The sequence below is a fragment of the Corvus brachyrhynchos genome, unplaced genomic scaffold (genome assembly GCF_000691975.1).
Source record: "Corvus brachyrhynchos isolate BGI_N302 unplaced genomic scaffold, ASM69197v1 scaffold258, whole genome shotgun sequence".
Classification (NCBI taxonomy): Eukaryota; Metazoa; Chordata; class Aves; order Passeriformes; family Corvidae; genus Corvus; species Corvus brachyrhynchos.
Genome location: NW_008240122.1, coordinates 612,833 through 619,112, shown reverse-complemented (window position 1 = coordinate 619,112; position 6,280 = coordinate 612,833). Strand labels below are relative to the sequence as shown.

Sequence of the window (6,280 nt, the reverse complement as noted above, 5' to 3'; positions counted from 1 at the left end):
AGGCAAGGTGAGGCACATCCCTCTCCCTCCCTCTCCCGAGGATGACTCAGTCGGTTATTAAAGATTTCCAGCTTCCAGCTAAAATGGCATCAGCAGCGGTGCCCCAGAGGGAAGAAGGGGAGATGTGAGAAATGGGTTCTGTTCTTGTCTCCGAGTGCTAACACACACACACACACACACTCACACACACTCACACACACTCGCACACTCGCAGAGCTGATGTGGAGCTCATCTGGGAAAAGTTTATTTTGCAATAAGAGGGTTTAGTATTCTGCTAAAGGCTTTTGCGAGGACTGGATCCAATTTTCAGAGCCTGTTGCCAATATTTGTGAGTCATTTCCTTGGAATCCTACCTTTGGTGTTTATTTCCCTTAGAAGGAAACTTGTAAAAGAATAATAATAGCTCTCATTCTTCATGGAAAGTAGCACACAGCAAAGTGGGAGACAACTCGCTCTTTGTTCCAAAACACTTTTGTGTTTGTTTTGTTTACTTTCTTCAGCAGACAAAAAGTGAAGAGTGCAATATAATTAACTCCATAAACCATCTCATTTACGGTGCCAGTGACATGCATGTGCTGTGCACCGGAGTGAAAGTGAAGTGGGGAAGCGGTTTTAATTGGTACCTCTCTTCCAGAACGAGTGATGAGAACTGCCTGGTGATTTGGGAAGTCTCCTTATGTAACAGCAGGGCTTTGCTTTTTCTCAGCCCCGCCTGACTACCGGGACTCCTTTTTCTCTCTGACTTAAGTCCCAATAATAACACTGAGCACCTATTCAGCGCTAAAAGCCCTCTCAAAGGTTAACTAATCAGAAATGCTGTCGGTTACAGTTTACAGCAAGAGCAGCACCTTTTGCCCTCAGGATACTGAAGCGTTTTGCAAACTAAACCCCCACTGAGCTAAGTGGATCCTGGACAGAGATTTTTATGTCGAGCAAGGCCACGCAGCCACCAGAGGGGTGGAGGCAGAGAGTGTATGAGACATTTTGGCTAAGTACACTGGAAAAAATATTTATGCTTACTGAAATGAATACCACGGGGCTTTATTGTTCTCCCAGACCAGGCAGGCAAAGCAGCCTTAGGGAGATGGCTGCAGTAAATAGGATGGCACCTTTTCTCATATCTGCCAGAGCCCTGTGGCAAAATAAATTGCAATTTTTCTTGCATTTTCATATATTTGCATAAATTCTGGGGCAAACTTTAACTGTTAGAGCCAGCATTCAAGAGCTCATTGCATATTGGCTGCCAGGAGTTCTGATAGGTGACATATACCTGCAAAGAAATAAGAGAGGAAACATCTTTTCTGTCAGAACAGAAGTTTTCTCTAGTTCTGCCTCACAGGAACCAGAAGCAGGAGAAAGCACAAGTGTTAAGAATCCAAAAGGAGATTTTCTTTTAAATCTTTTTTTTCACTGAAACCCAGGGGACTCTGACATACTGGTCTGGAGTAACTCCATAAACTCTTTCTGGGAACAATTCAACTGAAAAGTATGTAAAGAAAAAAGTTAGCATGTGGGAATTAGAAAAGTTAAAGAAATATTTGCTCTGAATGCTGTTTTGAGAAAGAGACACTTAAACATCTGGAGTGGTATAATCTAAATTAGGGTGGAAGTTGAGTGAAGATACCTTTGAAAAACTTCCATGGAAGGGCTGTGTCTTGACACAGAAATCAATTCCTGATTTCAAGTTAATTCCTTTTCCACCAAACAGTAACTCCAGCTCTAGAAAAAGAGGAGGGGGAGAAAAAAAACAAAGCAAAAAAACCCCAAAACAACCCAGTGGATTCCTTGAAATTTCCTGAAGGAAGGGCCAAGAAATACAGAGAAAAACACTAGACTTGGCAGATCTATAGTTTATCTATACCTCTGAAGGATGAAAAGCTGAATTGACCCTGTTGGCACACAGACCTGTTGTTCTACCAGTCTAGTTATTCCAGCCAGCTTTAACTGTTTCATTTCACCCTTGGATCCTGCTTCTCTTAGATGGTGTTATATACATCTCTGGCAGAGGTACAGCTGAAGAAACAGAAAATCATCGTTGCCTGGGGCCCAGACCATCTTGCTGCACCTGTCCTCATTTCCCTCTTCCCCCTGCTGCCTCCCTGATGACTCTGGCTTGTGGTCACCATGTCCCTCACCACAGACCAGGCACTGCTCTGCACTGGCACAATGCAGTTCTCCTCAGCTATCTTATATCAATAAGAGAAGGAAGAATTCTCCCTGTCTGCTCCCAACCAGGAGCTGTCTCTTGGAAGTCCAATTTTCAATTTAAATCCATCACAGCCAATTCTAGAAACTTTTCCACTTCTTGCAGCCTTGCTGCTCAGCTTGCCTTCAGAGCCCTGAGTGCAGGGATTGTCTTTGATCCTTTGCTTTCATTTCCTGTGACTGGGCTGCCCCAGTGTGCTGCAATTAGGTGTCCCCAGTGTTTCCACTGCTTCATTCATAACGTTACTCCAACTCCATGCATATCTATCCAAACAATGAACATTTTAATCAAAGCCCTCATTATCTCCCATCTCTGTTTGTGACTTCCTCCTCCTTGAACCTGTGACATAGCAGCCAGTTTGATCTATTTAAGCACAAGCTCCCAACATCCTCTTCCCTGTCCGCTGCTGTGGTCAGAGCCAAGCCACCTCCTGCCTGTCCTCCCTATTTGCCTCCATCTAGTCTTTTATTTTCCCATGTGAGGTTGTCACAGTTCTGCCATAGCTGTCATCACTCCACCATTGTCTCTACAGCATGGCTCTGCTTTCTTTGCCAGCAGTGCTGGCTTCCTCATGCCTTTATCTGCTGCTCCCAGGGGAGCCTTTATGCCCTTTTCCATGATGCTCTTGTCCACAGGATGTCCTCCCTCCCTCAGCTAGGTTGGTGACACCAAACTTTGTTGCATCAACCATAAAGAGCAGATAGCCTACAATGAGGTTAGCCTGGAATAGTTTATAGGTGATACAGTCAGGGGGGCTGTTTTCAAGGGAGGTACATCAGTCTGGGTATGTGTTTGTGCCTTTCCCCTTCCTCTCGCCAGCTGTCATTGCTTCCTCAGACAGTGGGTCTGCACAGTGTGCAGTGGGATTCCTGATTGCTTCTGCATTGTAAATTTTCTAAAACGCCAGAAAGATAACAGCTACCAAAACGACAGCAATTTTGTTTTCTAAGCACTGCAACCCAGATGTTAACAATGGCATGGCACAGCTAAGAAACGCTCTTCTCTCCTCAAGTCATGTTGTTATGCAATGGAAAACGCTCCGTGCTATATGGTAAAGACTGAACCTGCTGCAGTACTTGGGTACAAACCCAGGGGTTAAATAAGGAATAGCCATCTTAAGTCTGTTCCCTTGTTTTTATTGGTCTTGGTGAGATTTGCAGGTTGATAATCATGGGCATTTTATATTTAAGTTTGAGTTTTTAGAGGCATTCTGGAACTGTATAAAAAGCCCCTTTCTCTGACATCACATCAGGCTTGTTATAATGTGAATGGCATCATTACAGTTCTCTCATTAACATCATAATGGCTCTGGAGGAATAGGGAGTGAAAACCCCAGCAAATGGAATAGCGTGGCAATGTATAGTAGTCTTACTGTGTGAAACTGCATACGGAAAAAGTTTGACATTTTAACCTTCAGGCTGCTGTAGATGCCTCAGGGTGTCCTCACACTGAATGCATTTGGCTGACAAAATGGAAAAATTGTGGTAGCCTAAGGATGGAGGGCTGGGTTCAATAAAAAACTGTGCCTGGCTTCCATGGCATTGAAGCCCACACAAGGCTCCCAAATGGATTTTTCAAAATTGAATCCAGCCCTAAGTGTCAACCTTTTCCTGTAATTTTGTATAGTAAATGTATTGTATGCTCAAATGTACATCTTTCATCCTTTATTTCCAGAGGTGCTAATGGAAATGTAACAATGTGTGTGCTGTTCTGCAAAGTCTCATTGAAACCAACGGGATTTTGGATGAAATCCCTCCATTGCATAAGATAATGTAATATAAATGGGTTGGGCTTACGGCTGGAGGACTATGAGATCTGGTTCTATTTCTGGTGCTGACACTGATTTGCTGTGGGACTTCTGGCAAGATACTCAGGAATGGATTTTGCCACCCTTACCAGGGAAAAACAGTAGGCTGGCTCTTCAGGCCAGAGGTCCTGTTTGTGGAGCTGGATCTGGCAGTGCTTCCTCAGTAAACACTGGCTTACAGTTCTGCCGTGTCCAACTCTACCTTCAAGGAGGCTGACTTTTCCCACGTGCTGGGTGCTTGCAGCTCTCTTCCCAGTCACTTGCAGCAGCTGGAAATCAGTGCTTCTGAATATCCACGGGGAACAAATAGCACGCCCAGAGTCACGAGCCCTTTTAAAAGCCTGGTTCTCAGCTTCTGTATGCTGAAGCAATTCCTCTGCTACAAAATGGGATTTACTCTGTAGCTGAGAGCCACCTCTAAATCCTTGTAACACATGCTGAGACAGACAAGCTTTGTTTGGGGCTTTGGTTTTCTGGTGTTTGGGGTTTGTTTTCTCCCAGGGAAGATATATTATTTATGCCTTGTTTTTATACAGTTTGGAAACATGGAGGATGTGCATGGACAGTAGCTGTTTATGGAAGTGAACTGGCCTGTCTCTATTAATTTGGCATGTTGTAAATAGCAGAAGCAGTTCATTTACTTTCGTGGCTGTCCAGAGAACTCAGTTTTTCAAGATAAATTAGCAGCACTGTGCAGAAGGCATCCCAACACTTCCTTCCTTCCTTCCTGCATCTTTCTGCTTGAGCTTAGAAAGACCTATTTGTGATGAAATATGGTAAGAAAAAGATGCAGACTTGAAATCTCCGATTCTCGTTAAAAAAAAAAATAAATTCACAAAGAGATGCTGAATTCATTATGAGCAAAGAAAGCCTGACTTCCAGAAGCAGCAGTGAGTTTCTTCCAACCTTTATTCTCTCAGGACAAACACTGAGTGTTGACATCTTGCCAGCGTGAGAAGATTGATGTGCCCCTGTGAATGATTCCTCCGTGTGGATTAATGAGAAGAGTCCATTGCTGCTTTCTAATGATGGTGTAAGCTTTTCAAACACAAAATATATTACTTTTTAGCTGGTTCTTGGGCCACTTCTTGGCCCTGCTGTTAGGTCAGCAGACTGACTCACTTGTTTTGACCACTCCTTCCACGTGTTGGTACTCAGCTGGTAAGAAAAGGTGTGGGGAATAAATAATATATACTGTCCATGTCAGGGATAACTTTCAACTGGCTTGTCCAGTGGCTTGCCATTCTCTGTGTCATTTCTTGGTCCAAGAAATGACAAGCAAGCAAGATGGCATTAAGGAGCTACTGCAAGAATATGACTGAGGGCTGTATGCAGTGCATTAGCAGCAAACTGGCTCTGAGGAAGGGATTTAGGCACCTGTCAGTCCGACTGCAGTGAGGCTGGTGGCCTTTACTGAGGCAAACTGCTTGGGGATCTCAGCTGCCTGTCCCTTCAGCTCCCGTTTTTGCCCCGGTGAGGAGGCAGGGCAGATCCATGCACGCAGGCATCCAAGAAACAGACAGTGCACGCTGGAAGCCGTTTCTTAATAAAGTATCAGCCTTGTGCTAGGATTTAAGAAAACAACTGGCAGATGTGAACGATTTATTTTTCCTCCCTCTTCTGCTGCGGTTTATTTTTTCCTCTTGTTCGAGAGCGCTCAGCTGCTAACACAAACAATTGCTGAAATTCCACCTGCCCACCTGCAGCCCCTCCTTCCCGCCGCCTGCTCGGGCCGTCGTCTTCCTCCGGGAGGGCTGCGCCGAGGGGAAACTACATGCCGCTTTCTTAGAGAGAGGAGGAGGAAGGAGAGGGAGGGGCCGGGCCGTGTCTGGGCGCATTGTTCCGCGCTCCTCTGCCAAGAAGTAGGTGACTATGAACTCATCCCTCGCCCCTCGCAGAAAGTTTGCCGCCTTCCCCCCCTGCTCCCCTCCCCTCCCGCCCGCTGGCGTGGCAGGAGGCAGCTTGCAGCCCGGCGCTGGCCCCGGAGTCCCCGCTCCTGCTTAATATTCCGCCCGCTCCGCCGATGTTGTGCTTGGCTCCGATGGGACCGCAACTCACGGCGTGAAACCGGAGCCAATTTTCTGTCTTAGTCTCGCAGTGTTTTGACTGGAGGCAGATCCAGTTAAGTCCGATCGCGGCTAGTGGAAACAACTACCTAAGTCTCCGCTGTCTGTGTCGTTTGGGAGGGAAGAAAGAAGAAAGGAACGCGATCCCGGACTGCTGGGCGCGCTCTCTCTCTGTCTCTCACACACACACACGCACCGCAG

The 6,280-nt window shown here is 45.9% G+C and overlaps 1 long non-coding RNA gene across 1 annotated transcript in view; it reads left to right on the top strand.

The window, feature by feature from the left end:
• The window catches only part of LOC108449235, a 10,969-nt gene extending 4,695 nt beyond the window's left edge, over positions 1 to 6,274 (top strand). Inside the window, exon 4 of the long non-coding RNA XR_001865380.1 lies at positions 4,934 to 6,274. This is a non-coding gene — a long non-coding RNA (uncharacterized LOC108449235). The remainder of the gene's footprint in view (positions 1 to 4,933) is intronic.
• The last annotated feature ends 6 nt before the right edge of the window (positions 6,275 to 6,280 follow it).